Below are 16,308 nucleotides of genomic sequence, written 5' to 3'. Positions count from 1 at the left end.
TTCTAGTACATCACGATTGGAAAATGACTACGGTGACCGACGAGTGAATGGGGCCGTTTATCATTTGACTAACAGTGTCAGAATATTTAGCGCAGTTTTCTAATTTTGGTATGTTGACATGTGCTTTTCATATCTGTTTGAAGGCTTGATATTCCAAAAAACATAATGTGCATTGAGTTGAGTATGGGAATGTATTTTTTTACAGTGAGAAAGCTGTCAAAATAGATCCGATATCAAACAACCTAGATTTATAATACTTTAGCTTCATCTATTAGAACATCGAATGGCTCAATTTATAACATCAACAGTAAAAGTAATTAGATCTACTCACAATATATATATAATCGATTTCTCAAAAACAAAATGTTTTCAGTTTAAATGTGATTTCGTTTTGATGTTTTATATAGTTTTATTTATGTTTTTTTCACTCTGCATTATCTAAATTACCAAATACTTCGATCAGTGACACAGTAGTAATTACTTTGTTTTGTATCCTTAGTATGAAATAGATTTTTTAAAATAAATATTTGTCTAGGAGTAAAATCAAAGCATTCTTGTGGGTTTTTTTTCACCATTTTAATTTGCATGTCTTCCCTCCAAGTTGTAGCTTAGCTAGGCCAAAATTAAGAAAAAAAGAAAGATATAATAATTGAAAACCATCTATATTAAAGATTTTGCTGGTTAAATTTTCGAAGTTCAATACCAAGAATTTATTTTTCCTTTTATGACAAATAATTCCATTACGCTCATTGACCTACGATATCTATTTTAAACTTTTCCTTTCGTAGAATGGGATGGAATGGGAAACAACTGAAAATAAACTATCACGTATGTCCTTAAATGTACATGGACATACTTAGCTAGGTTTAAATACACTTCTATAGTCGTATTTATAAATCAATATGAAAGAAAACGTGGTATTTCATGGACTGGTCATACAAGTATATTTTGAGCAAAGGTCTAATTATAAGTAAGGCAGCCAAGTGCGAATTACTAGCTGAGACGAGGATGTATGTTTTCTGGTGGTCATAGTGAAACAATGACATATATAGCGCCCGAGAAAATAGGCTTGTTAAATAGATTTGCTGCCCATGAAAACGTTTCAACAATTTTGATTGAATCTACATTTATCATCCAAAACTGGCTCTCACAGGAGATATCGCTTGGGTGAGATCAAGCGATATCTACACTGTAGATATCGCTGCAATGAAATTGCATCACAATGCTTTGCAGACCATTGTGACGTCACTGGTTCCATGACGTCACAATCATATGACATCACTGATGGCTCTGGTACTATAGCTTTTAGCAGTACTTTTTACACTAAGACATTGGTTATTACAGTCTACAAACTGAAAAAGTTGGAAGAATGATGTTGGATGATAAATAAAATCTCACCCTCGTGTCTTTTGATATAAAATATATCATCACTCGTTGATAAAAGTGGAAAAAACCTCGGCAAGCCTCGGAGTTTTCCCACTTTTATCAACTTGTGTTGATATATTTGATATTAAAAGACACTCGGGGGAGATTATCTATGTACTTACTCTTGGGTGGTATTACGTTAGTATAATCTTGTTGATTATTAAGAAATAATAATGATGCCCGATACTGAGCGATGTCAACTTGAGTATTGTTAGTGCTGTTCAGCGCACATTTTGTCCTTTGAAAATGTACGATGTCAATTACCCCGAAGTTGTTTTTATCACTAATAAGTATTGTTAGGTCATACTTAAGAGCACGGTCACTGAAACATACATGGACCTAACCGGGATTTCTTCAAGATATACATTCCAAACTGTCATTCGTATTGTGACATAATCTTTGAAACAGTCTGCGTATGAATTAATCACGACCACTTCCGTCAATTTTGTTTTGACGTCAAAAACACGCACAATTTCATCGGGATTTTTTATCGGTAAATATAACTCACGGAAAATTCTCAGTGAATGTGTACTTCAACATAAATGTCATATGTCTATCACTGTTAGGACATATACTTGCCAATGATATGAATTATTGGTCATTTAGATTTCAAACAAGGGCGCTTACTTGACTTTGTTTGCCATATTCGTGTGCTTCCATATTACGATTAATGTAGAAAAGTAGGAAACTTATAATACCAGCACTTTAATCGATGGCTAGGCAGTGCATAGATCTTTTGGATTTGGTGACTTTAGATACTGATGGAAAGGCAATCAACTCGAGTTGCATGTTATACAAGTTGGTTACACTGTGTGAAGAAATAAAGACGTTGTAAGATACAATGCATACGTTTTTGATACAGCGACGTCATCACATTGCGGCACTGAGCGGTATGCAGGCTCACTGACTTCCAGGCACCATGAGGGTTAACATTTGAAGTTATTGTAAAGTCTCAAGGAGTACTTTAATGGTGTGGTACTATGAATGACATTAGAACATGAATTGTGAAAAACAGTCACCATGGGTTGTACATGTATAACTTGTCTTACAAAACACCACGCATGTGCCGCCGACGCCCGGGGGTCATAAAACTAATTGGTACCATAAAAGGGGCAATTAGTTTCGCAGATACTCCACAGAAGCTCCGCGGGGTGTTTGCGCAGCTACCCAGAAATTTTAAAAACATTCAGCGTAGTTCCCACGTAGACCCCGAGTAGCTACGCATAAGATTTACAAACATTCTGCGTTGTCCGCGAGTATCTGCGTAAAAGTTTGACAAAAATTCTGCGTAAACCCCGAGTAGCTACGCCATAGTTTTACAAAATTTCGGCGTATTCCCGTGAGCTACGCAAAGGATAAGAATGTGTCCTCAGCACCCAATTGCGACCAAATTGGGCAACCTGTTTGCCGTGGGTTGCGTCCCTGTTTCGGCGGAGGTAGTACATATACAAAAATGAGGAAAATGTTCACTCGGTGTACATGTAATATATAAAAAAATAATAAAGTCCACGTTAGTCCAACATCATCTTTAAATCAGTTTCAGACATGTTACTTTCACTGTCTCGTGAGAGAGAGAGAGAGAGAGAGAGAAAGAGAGAGAGAGAGAGAGGGAGAGAGAGAGTCCAAATATTTACTCAACTGATTTCATGAAGAATGTGATTTTCAAGAGTACAGGGCCTACATTTTCGAAACGATCTTAACTAACATAAATCTTAACAACTTACGTTCAAAGATAAGATATCTTAAGTTTAAGATACCGTATTTCCTCTATTAGACGCCGGGACTCTAATAGACGCCGGGACTCTAATAGACGCCGGGTCTCTAATAGAAGCCGGGTCAATTGTTCAGTGCAAAAAATAGAAGCCGGGCCTCTAATAGACGCCAGGTCGACCCTTGATACAATTAATGATCCCTTTTTTTAGACCTAAATACATAATGAGGACTCCCTTTCTCTTCCGGTAACTCCACGTGTGTCGGGAAACGGTCCTCAATCCGATATGTCACGAGTCGTATAGAGTGTCACGATTCAACTACGGACTTCGGGAATTGATTGAGATATATTTACGGATATCTACGAAAACAAAATATTTCCATTTCGTGACGATTCGGAACATTCGTGGTCATAGTGAAATGGGGGTATTAATAGAAACCGGGCCTCCAATTGACGCCGGGTCACGGGGATTTCCCAGCTGCTGACAATAACAAGTGAAAAGTGACACGGAATTCATGATCACATTGTCATGGCACATTGTCACATTGTTTAACACGCAAATATTTGAGCGACATTCAGTATAATCCTACATACGGCCTACATGTTTTGTTTTTAAGATAAAAGATGCCATGACTACCAGAACACAAATATTATTCTTGTGTCACGCAAAGGCATTTTGTAAACCCAATAAATGTCATAATCAATAAGTGTAGTGTTACCACACTACACTATTAGAATTGAACAAATGTGCAGAAAGCTACTTCGCTATTTTCGCTTCAAATGGTCCTCTCGCGATGTCTATTTTTATTGATGAGTAAACTACATTCAATAACCGTTTTCTGCGAACATATATTGGAAAGTGAATTTTGGACCATGTTCAAACTAAGCACATTTATGACGACATTGTAAACCCGAACGAGCAAGGTAACCCATTTTTTATTTCATTTTTAGATACGAAAATCTGTGCTTAACTTTTGCTGCAAGAATTTCAATAGATTGTTATATTTAATGGAATACATCCACATCCAGTTAATCACCTGTTTTTAAAGAATTATATTGTTCAACAGACAGTTTTTAATCACTTGTTATCAAATATTTGTCTTTCAGTAGTACAGATAACCTAGGTGTTGCATTAAAACGAAACCAAATACAATCACTTTTGCTTGAAAAATATTAAATTTTACCTGACAAATATCTGATCACGTGTATGCCCTTGTTAAGTCAATAAATATAAATACTACACTGTATAGTTAAAATTCAATTGTTAAAACTGATGCGAAACCTTTATGGTTTTTAAACATATGTAGATTGATATAATTTTATCAAATGCGAAAATAAATACTAAAGCATTGACACAAATCTGGAAAATATAACACGGAACTCTGCGCTTTATGAAAACTGTAACATTGAGCAAAGTCTCGCCGGGCGAATACAAAGGGAAACCACTCTCAATTAGAGTATGAACTAAGATTAGCTGCCCCTGAGTTATCAATATGGCCACGGTCACAATCTATGTACTGTTATTTGTTGTTATAATTTTCCTTGAAACAAACCGAAATAGTCAGAAATTCCGATAAATACCGTTGTCGTTGTGCGTGATTTTGCGTCAGTCATGGCGTCACACAGTACGGTAACTTTGACAATTTCTGTTGAAAATATCAAATCATTGCAATGTATCTATTTCAAATTCCCAAATCCTTCCTTTGATTCTCTTCCCATGCATATTCTGAAAATGTTGAGCCAATATATTGAACGAATAGACGAATGGATAGCTCAAAATAGGAGAAAATGCTACACTGTGTAAAATCTGTATTTTGCTTTGTTTACATTTCAAACAAGTGCAGTTTTTCGAGCACAGCGTTCGTTTTCACGCCTAACTTTTTTGCTTGATTTCATCCAGCCACTTCGTATTGGTGACAAAGACCATTGTTCATTTGATTCTAAAATGTATGAGGAATTCAAGAATGTGTGTATCGCAGCTAAGTTTGAAATATACGTGATGTTACAGGCGCCTCATAACCGGTGTACCTGAAACGTGATTTTGTAAACACTAGCCAATATGGCGGAAAGTTCACTTCGGCGTTCGTGTTTGCGTATTTTCCAAAACATTCCAAACGATTCTAGGGTTATCGGAGACGTTTTGGAATGATCATTGGTGATTTCATAAAGGACAGATACCCGTGATCACAACATAATGATCGTGAAGGGATGATTGATCGTAAAGGGGATCCAAGGGCTAAGGACAGAATTCGGGTAATCTAATAGCCAATAAACGCGTACCAAACCCTAATGATCGAAAGGGGGTGATTTATGTAAAGGGGGTCCAAGGGCTAAGGATAGAGTTCGGGGTGACCTACCGTAACACTAGCAATATGTGGATGTGTTCAGCGCCAATATACTATCCCTAATAAACTACATTCATTGTGCACAATAATTATAGAATAATTTAACCCACTCGTGAAATTAATGTTTTAAGTTCCTCGCTAAAGCTCGGAACTCAAAACATTAATTTCACTCGTGACATATTTATAGAATAACCCACGAGGTACGAGTGATTACGGAAATTATGTCACGAGTGAAATTAAAACATTAATTTCACGAGTGACATATTTTCCGTAATCACTCGTACCGAGTGGGTTATTCTATTTATTACCCATATTCATATTAAAGACATGTTTCAAGAAAAAAAACAATCAACTGTCGCCGATCAAGAATCAGCTGTTTTGTATCAATCCGCGTGTGAAAAAACACTGTCCACTCATTCCAACCCCATTACTTAATTAACGTGTTGTTACGCATGAAAAATAAAGTTCTGTTAACAAATTGTAAAGATCACATTATTGCAGTTATATTTCTGTCCGATTTACACAGCGTACACTATCTAGCATTGATAAAGAAGACAGGTTTCCAAAAAGGTTCATAGCTTGTTTTGGCAAGATCTCGTCACTGAGACAGCCCCCGTCGTGCATCGGCAGATACATGCATTTCACATTGAGAAGAGGAAACACGGAAAACCTGTCAATGTTTTTATGTGTCATTTGACAAAAATGCCAAAACCTATAACAACAACATAGACTGAATGTACAGAAGTCTTGTTTGTTAGAGAAAAGTTACGAAAAGAAGATAAACTTTGAAAGTACGATTGCTGTCACAGTGTCGGAATGAATGACCCGACTTGAACCAGATATGAGACAGCCGAAACCAGGAATGACGAGAACCGGTTACAGTTTAATCCGGGCAAGTTTAATTAACATCGTGTGTGATTTGAGACAAGGGTCACTGATGGGAAACATGTGCATGTGGGATTTCAGGAGGATTTGTCAAACGCGGAGTGGACACAGTCAGATGACGGGAGTTTTTTGATATTTTGATGTGATTCATAATGGTCGAATACCTGTTGATAGACAAACACGGTATCTGGAGACTGGGTGCTAAGCTGTCCGCATTCACGGAGTTCATTTAGTTCAATATCGGACACAGGATCAGCTCGCTGGGGTAAGTTTTCTTTTCCTTGTATTTTTAATTATTTTTGTTTTGATTTCAAAACCTCCGAGTTCAGCAAAGTGCATCGATTTTGCAACCAGATGCTGGTAATCATGTCGCTAACGTAACACTCTATGCTACCCTTGATCTCCTTCAAAGTAGACAGTTCGAATTCTGAACTGTCTGATGTGCATGCCGAAATGATAAATTTGCAAATACCTTTCCTGTGTCATTAACCCTCATAGCCATATGGTCAGCGGACGTCAGTCAGCCTGCATACCGCTCACCGCCGTGCTTTGCAGACGTCGCGGTTACGAAAAACATATACATTGTATAAAAAGCTGTCTCGTCCTTATTTCTTCACACAACGTTACAAAATTGTACCAAATAGTGTATCTTTATGATGTCTTTCGGAAAGTCTAAATGTCGTTGAAAGTGTGAGTATAGTCTTATTTTTCGTGCTTTTCTTACCTTTATTTAAGAATTGACCTTCACTTTGTGTGAGTTCATTGGAGTATGAACCTTCATAGAGTGAGGGCCAAATTCGCAAGCTCCGACGTTCATACAATTTGGCCCTCACTCTATGAAGGTTCATACTCCAATGAACTCACACAAAATGAAAGTCAATTCTTATAATTTTTTTATCACAATTTCTTACGTCAAAGGATGTAGGCCAAGATCTAAACACAATTATATTTAGTACGTGTGACTTCATGTTTACACTGACAGCCATACAACAACCAGCTATATCGCGGAGTAAAATAGTTCCTCAAAAAGAGAGATGACATGGGCGTATGGATGCACAACTTGCTCTTCAGAAACATCTTAAGCAGCACGTGTGTTCAAATCATGTCCTCATTAGATGAGAAAGGTCTGTATAGAACAACTTCAGTAAGTCAGTCACAATGACAGCGCGTCGTAATACATTTACATCAAGTACAAGACGTCAAAATGGCCGACACGATAAACGTGACGGGAGAGATTTCCGAAGCTGTTAATGAACGTGTGGCGGTTACATGTGTTAGTCATCATTGATCAACTGCCCGATCATTGAAAGGTGAATAAAGATGCGTCAAACAGACACTAAGGTAAATTCATAGATTGCTGGAGACGGTCAATGTCAGCCTAGGCACGGATCGAGTCGACACTACGATAGTTTAGATGTGCATTTCATCGTTTGTACATTAGGATAGGCCGCAGCGAGGATATTCGTGAACAATCATGCAGTCACGCTCTCTGACATTTCTCAATGTATACTGAAACGCTGAGACCAAGAATAAAGGTTCTAAATGATCAGAAAGAACGCTTATGTGTGATCTCTATATATATATCCTGGGTGTCGTTGTACAAAGCGATATTAGCGTGTCGGTGATCGTAACTTCCATACTTTAACATATGGACAGTCTTAAATTAGGTCTAAGGTTGTTTTGTACAACGGCACCCGGGAACTAATATTTATACTAATGTAGGTAACATGATGATAACATATCGACTTTCAAACAATTACATTTATTCTGGTCAGAATATACATATTTCTAGATTGGAAATGGACTACACATATAGAGGTAATATGAATCCATATACAGACATAAATAAATAATGTATAAAACAGTTACAGTTGTTTTAATTTATGCTTTATTGGATTCTTTTTACGATTTATATTCATACACAAATTAAAAATCAATTTGGGGACTTGAATGAATTGAATGTTTTAAATTTCAGTCCTTGATTTGTGTGTTGTAAACAAGTAGGCCTATGCCCCTGTGCAAGGAATACTGAAATCAGGGACAACCCCATCCATATTTGCATGGACTGTGGCCACAAAACCAAGGAAGCCCCCCTTGATCCTATAGGCCAGAACGTCATAGTGTCAGAATTTACAACTATCCACTATAATAATAGGTGTATTAATGAATGTCATAAATCAAGATTGCATTATAATTAATTCTTTTTACTTTATTTATGAAACATTTATATTAAATCAGTATTATTTTGTTTGTAGTGTGAGGAGAACCTGGTTACAGGAGGAGGTGTGATGGACATGAGGTTGAAGGGAATGATCATTCCACACAGAATGTGGGGTGTGAGGCACAATTTGAAATAAAGGAGATGCAGGACAATGTTGAACAATGGGAGAACCTACTACTCTGGCTCTTGAGAATTTTGGAGTATCAAGAACTAGAACTGACCCGTTTCATGCAATATTATATTTCATTACTGACTGTGATACTTTCAAGTGATGTTTATATTTTGATCAATCCAGTGCAACCAAAATGTGTAGCATGTATTAGGTTTGTTCTGACAGTTTCCTTGGCTGGAAGACCCAGGACTATGCTGTTGACTGCACTGAAATAAAAATTCAAATCCCATCGGCCTTTGTCCTCAACTCAAAAGTTTTATACACTTAACAAAACTAGCCACCCACTCTAAAGACTGATTGGTATAGCCCCTGACGATGCTGTGAACTTTGTATCATGTTTGTCTACAGCTGGTATATCTGATGCTGAGATGACAAAGCTGTGAAGTGTTTGGTACTTTTCTTGATCTTGTACAGCCTGGTGTAAGTGTGGGGGCAGACCAAGGCTTTACTATTGCCACTACTTTGCACACAAGAAATAGTCTCAATATTCCCCCTTTCCTATTTAACTGTAGTCAGCTTTCAGCCGAATAAATAGGAGAAATACAAACCTTAACATCCTTGAGAGTCCATGTTGCAGAATTTTCAAAACTATCAATCAGCTGTGGACAGTTGCTTGATTATGGTTTCCCTTGCACACTCCTATAGAATTGTGCTAAAATTGCCTGTGAGAGATAAAAGTGTCAACTCGTTTGAGACGCAAATATTTTATTACACAATGTACATACATTGTTTTTAAACTGATGTCTATAGCACTGGCTCGATCTGTCTGATGGCACAGAAACAGTTTGCTGAAAAAACCTCACTTCAGATAAATCTGAAAAAAATACATTGAAGTTGTGAAGAAAAACATGCAGATGTCAATTGTATGAATGAAATTTGATAATTGTTCTACTATTAAACACTTCAAACATTGTGCCGAGTCACTTTGACTTTAAAAAAAATAATTTTTTATATAATTTGCATTAACTGCATGGTCTGTTACCCAGAATTATTATTGTAGTTTAATGTAACTTCCATACCCATTGATACAAATTAATTTGATTAATTGAATATGAATACGACATATTTATTTCATAGTCCTTACCTCTAAGTAAGATTTCACATGAGTCCTTTGGACAACGCTGGAAATATAATGATTACTAGATACACACATTCAACTATGAAACAGAACTGAATTTAATGGAAGATTTATGGATGATCGTGGATGATTAGGGTTTATACAAAAAAAACTATTTAGATCTATAGCCAAAAACATTTGAATTTATGACGGTTGCAATATACGTGACACAGTATAAACTATAACCTTAATAATAATCATATTTAATTAGATCTATAGACTACAGTAATACCCCAAAACACAAGAATTAAAATAAATCAAATATAGCGCTTACACACATTTAAAGGGCTTGTTATCAGTCATTATGGATGTCTTAGCCAATTCATGTTACGCCCATCAATATTAATTCAAAACAACAGCATATGCCATGAAAGGTAACGTGACCTGTCAAAGTGGTCATTGTTATTTAGTGTAAAAGCACACTATACGTAATTTTAATACTGTTGATGAACTTATCGCTGTTGTAATGGAATCCCTTGTTCAACGGGGAACTCCTCGCGCTCTTAGATTGACTTTGAACCAAATTCTTGACGAAGCTGAACGAGACATGCGAGACGAGCGATAAATCACTTCCGGGTGTTTGCTCTGCAGCCATGCGGGAAAACCTCGTTTTGGATTTTGACCTTGGGGTCATGCATAAATATTAAGAGGTCTATTGTGTCGTTCATTTTAAGGATTGACTGTGTATTTTTTTCGGTTCATTGAGGTATGAATCGAAAAACCGATGTGCAAACTGTAGCGGATTCTTACAAAAGTTTGCACATCGGTTTTTCGATTCATACCTCAATGAACCGAAAAAAAATATACAGTCAATGCTTATAATTAAATTCGACAACCTAAAACATGTTTTATCTACAATAGTTTAACCCAAAACAGATGCATATATCAAAACAGACAAAAATGACGACATTGATAAACATTCCAGGTGTAGGAATACATACAGTGGCGTGACATGAATCAGGTGATCGTTTAATTTATGCACAAAACTTGACACGCCTACACAATTAGTAGCCAATCAACGGAGAGTGGGATTAAAACAATGTTCATTGGACCTGTCAATTAAGGCAAGAGGCGAAAAGAACTGCAACAGTCCGACTGTAACGAACCGGAATATGTCCGAGAGAAGGCGGCTGTTTCAAATAACATGGTCATTTACTGCGTGATTCGAACATTACTTCCCCCATTACGGTAAAACACAGTTGGAGAAATGCTAGTTATAAATGAAAACCAACGTGAAAGTTGAACCGGGGCGAGCGGGAAAAAAGACAGGCGAGCGAGGCGGCACGTTTGCTGTTTCATTCATTATCGGCCTTCGGTTTCAAAGGGTAGTTTGGACAATGAATATGCATGAAGTCGCTAAATGTCCTGTGCATGACGATACACGTGAGCAGAAAGGGAATTCCCTCGACTGTAATATTGGGATTCCCCGACATTCCGCAGTAATAAAAGTAGTGCGCTTCAGTGGGCGTGGCTATTTTTTTTTACATTCATTGGGAAATGAATGCAATCACACGTGACCAATTCAGCTAATCAGAATGCAGAAATTTCCATGAAAATAACGAAAATTTAATTATACACTTATGAACGTCAATTTCGCGGTCATGTGACCGCTCTCTCGTCCAATGAACGAGAAAAGCCGTATATCGTGTAAACTTCAAATTTAAATAAATTATTCATTTGTGAACTAAGTTCATGTCAACTTGTCAAGTTTAGACTTTTTCATTGTGTTTTCATTTTCATTGGCAGTTATCGATGTCATCATCGTTCACAAAGGCAAACCTGTCTATACAAAGTCCGGTTTTTGGATTCGGGTGGTCGAAAAATTCATCAAACAGCAAGCCCTCTAACACAGACGCAAACCAGGACATGGTGGTGATGATCTTGGCGCCCTAGAAACAGTTTCTGGCAACATCACAATCTGAATCTTGGAACTTCAATCTGGCCATATGCAGTTTTGACAACAACGACATAAAATGTGTTCAGAGGTTGAAAAATAACTTTTCATGTCAGTCAGATCACCGTCCGCTTTAACGAGGTCATTTACTTTGACAGGTCTCAAATGGCCAGCCATGTTTGTTTACAAACGGGGACTTAGTTTTGGTTTTTACTGTAAAATGAAAATCATGTGAAATAAATGAAAAAAATGATAATGTGAAATCATGTTGTTAATATGAAACTATGTGTCTTGTCTTAAAAATCTCGAATCGGTGAGATTGTAGCACGTAAAACATCTGAAGGGAAAGGCGTGGATTTGTGAATTAATGGGATGAGAAAAAAAATAGTTGTGACGTCACAGGGCATTGTTTCGCCGGTGTGACTGGCAACAAAATACTACAAATTACGTCATAGGGTATTGTCACGTGTTTGAAAAGTTTGTGGTACTTGTATTCTAAAGGTAGGCCCATTAAGTACCTAATTTTCAGAGGTCATTTTTAGTACCTTTGCTTGGCCTAAAATGCCAGTGGATGATATCACAGAACAGGGAATCTCCCACCTTATTCAAAACTGTGAAGTGTATTAGTGTGCATGATGTACAGTACACTACGGTTATAACGAACTCAAAGGGACTAGTAATTTTAGTTCGTTATAACCGTAATTCGTTATAAGCATATATACAGCATAACTACAGCATATAGTCGGGACTAAAAAGTTAGTTCGTTATATCCGTTAGTTCGTTATAAGCGTGTTCGTTATAACCGTAGTTTACTGTATTTTGAATTTTATTCGACTTCAAAGTGAGGGTTGTAGGGGAGGGACATATATATGTCCCTGTGGCATCCAGGTCCCCGATCCACAAAGCCTTTGTAACTTACACATATCGTAAGAGTTTAAGATTGAAATTAAGATAATTTTACTAATATTTACGACCGAACCACAAAGCGTTCTTAATCCGTTCGTAAATTCATTGTCTTACGATCATTGTCGTAAATTAAGATTGTCGCTCTCCTGTGATGGAGGTAAGAATATAGGGGGATTTTCCCAATGACGTCATTAATTTACAGGGGAATCCCTTCACTCTGTTAGCAGACGACGCCAGTCGTATTATCAACTGATCATGAATTCTAGTCAGCCATTGACATTGAAACGCCCAAGGAGTAAGAACTGGACTCACAGTGAGTTAGCCCTTCTTATAGAGGGTGTTCAGTCGAAGAAAAACGTGTTGTTTTCGTCGTTTAGCAACAATTTGACAAATTTCACAGAGGTCAGTGATTTAGTGATTTTTTTTTTTGTGTGTGTGTGTGTGTGTGGGGGGGGGGGGGGGGGGGGGGGCATATGTCTGGTTTAAACTGGAGTACAAATATGTAAATAATGATCACGTAAAACATCAATGTTTTATGTTGAATATTGCAGGGCGAGGAAAGCGTTCTGACGGTAAATATCTGTAGGCTATCTCACCAACCTGTCAACAGGGTGCTACTTCATCAACCCGTCTTTGGCAATAACTTGATGCAAAGGATATACATAAGCTGGAACTAGCGCTGCAGTGACACGGGCAGCCATTGTGACACTTAAAAAGGGACACCACTCTATCCGTATTTTAGACGAGACATTATCTCGATACATTATGTTGCTAGGATTTTGGAGTTCTAACCCTTCACTCTATTACTTTTCTTTCTTGACAGTTTATTAAAGTTCACTGATGTTGTTTCAGCATTAGTGCAAACAGTGGTGTCAAGAGACTGACCAAAGATGTTAAAAAGAAGTGGATGGACAACAAGTACGAGGGGTGTCCCATAAGTTTCCGGCCTCCGTAAGTAATTTGCGATTTATATAAAAACTGTTTTACTTATTTTTCAACATTATCTCCCTTGACCTCATTGCACTTGTTCCACCGTTCCTCCAGCACATTTAACCCGTCAGAAAACCACTGTTTGTCACGTGACCCTAAAAACTCCTCTACAGCAGTGATGACCTCCTCATTTGTCCCAAATCTTCGGCCCCTGAGTACAGATTTGGGTTGAAGGAAGAGGAAGAAGTCAAAGGGGGCCAGATCTGGAGAATAGGCAGGGTGAGGCAGGATCTTGAAGCCACATTCATGTGCAGCGCTCACTGCTACTTGGGCGGTGTGAACTGGTGCGTTGTCCTGGAGGAGCCAGACACCTCGGCTTAGTTAACCTCTACGCTTTGCTTTGATTTCATTACGCAATCTGCGCAATTTATCTGCATAATATGCACCGTTAATGGTGGAACCCTTCGGTAGATAATCTATTATGATTACGCCTGCGGAGTCCCAGAAAACGGAGGCCATGACCTTGCCACAGGAAGATGTGCTTTTGAACTTTTAGGGTGTTGGTGACGTCACATGCTTCCATTGCATGCTCTGACTTTTTGTCTCTGGGTCAAAATGAAGAACCCAGGTTTCATCCTGAGTAACAATATGAGTCATGAAAGCACGTGGATCTCTCCGAAAATCTTCCAGAAGCTGTTGACTAATCATGACCCTCTGACGTTTTTGTTCTTCAGTCAACATTCTGGGCACCCAACGGGCAGACACCTTGTTCATGTGTAAATGTTCATGGATTATTCGTTCCACTGATGTTCTACTCATGTCATGTGCAGTAGCTAACTGTCTAACAGTTACTCGTCTGTCCTGCATTATTGTATCAAGAACAGCTGCAACCTCATCTTGGGTAGTCACTTCACAAGGGCGACTAGACCGTGGTTCGTCTTCAGTGCTGTGCTTGCCCCTTGTAAATTCAGCACACCACTGTTTGACCGTACGAAGGAGCATTGTCACCTAATGTTTGTACCATGTCATCATGAATTTGCTTTGGCGTTAACATTTTTAAATGTAGATACTTAATAACGACTCTACATTCGGTCTTCTCCATTTTTTCCAAATGTTAGGGGATCATGCTGTTTGATAGCAATTTATAGGAACTTGTAGCACGTGGGATTCATGTTTTGCATGTCATCCACGTGAAGAGATACTGTTCTAGCAACAGGTGCAGTTTGGTTGAGTTTGGGCTATCCGTTCATGTTGAGGACGGAAACTTATTGGACACCCCTCGTATGTGTATACACACAGAACAATTTTGAACATAATATCATTTTATGTTAACAAATACTCATTGCATGGTATAAAACATGTGCTTGTCCTGACATATATGTTCAGTGAAACATTCATATGTAGCTGTTCACAAATATAGAGAAAAATTGTTAATACTGGTACTTAACATTTTTGGAGATAATCCGAGGTGTGTTTGCTTATTTATACATTTTTTTCCATTAGGAGTCAAACAAGGAAAAAAGAAGCTGAAAATTTCTGACGTGAAATCATTGATGCGTTATTCGTGTTTATAAGTGTCAATTTGAATCACACAGTTTAACAAAATGAAATGTCAGTCTTTGAACGTAAAGCAGACTAATTGTTTGGCAAAATATGTATTGCAAAGTATGCCGCAATCTTGGATGAAGATAAAATAACTTATGACAGGTATGCGGTTATCTTAGATTTACGACAGACTTAAAGGGGCATCTGCGGTAGGAACTACCGCACTCTAGTGAGCGGAGCTTATACGAGTGATCTGACAGGTCAATATGACGTCATGATAACACACATATTTCACTGGTTATTGCGTAAACGGATGACGTCATGTAAACACCCACCCACGTGGGCCGTTTGACAACAAGGACTTGTAGCACGGGTTGCGAGCGGTACCTTTGATCTTACCCGTGCTGTATCATGGTAGTAAGAGCACGGTTTGTTAAAGATCATTACCATTGGCTGGTGCCAAGATCAGCAAGCCCCGCCTACTAGCTTCAGAAATTTCAAACTTACAATGTTTCTTTAGTGTTGTACACAGTGTTCAAGAGTAATAACGTAAATAAACAACAAAAAACAATAGAAATGATTATAACTCTATTAAAAGATTACAATGTAACTGTCAAACATAAAAACAACTGTACACAGAACGCATTTTGCTCAATTCGGAAAATTAATAGTTGACATTTCTAAAGTGCCTTTGAAAATTCCAAAGTTTACACTTGATTTAACAATTAGATTAAGAGTTAAACATTAACGTTAAAAGTTAACGTCATATTATACGTCACTAAATTTTACACAAACTCGCGCAATTTTGGAATGACCGTCGCAACCCGTGCTACAAGTCACTTCCAACACCCCACCTACTCGTTGTTTGAGCAGTAAGTGCACGGTTTGGCTTGGCATTTGATTGACAGACAAAAGAATCACCTCGGGGCTCCGCCCCTCGGTCCTTTTGTCTGTCAATCAAATGCCAAGCCAAACCGTGCTCTTACTACCCAAACAACTCGTCTTGGTGTGTTGTAACTATAACGTAGGTTTTAATGGTAATAAATATCTATCAAACGATTCCAAGACTTTTCAACAAACGTGTAGGTCTTTGGTTTCAAAATCTACCTGCCATGTCGTCTTCACATCTTCATAAAATGATACCGCGGAATGTCAAC

The sequence above is a fragment of the Haliotis cracherodii genome, unplaced genomic scaffold (genome assembly GCF_022045235.1).
Source record: "Haliotis cracherodii isolate W230 unplaced genomic scaffold, xgHalCrac1.p SCAF_7, whole genome shotgun sequence".
Classification (NCBI taxonomy): domain Eukaryota; kingdom Metazoa; phylum Mollusca; class Gastropoda; order Lepetellida; family Haliotidae; genus Haliotis; species Haliotis cracherodii.
Note: the sequence above shows the minus strand (reverse complement) of the source record.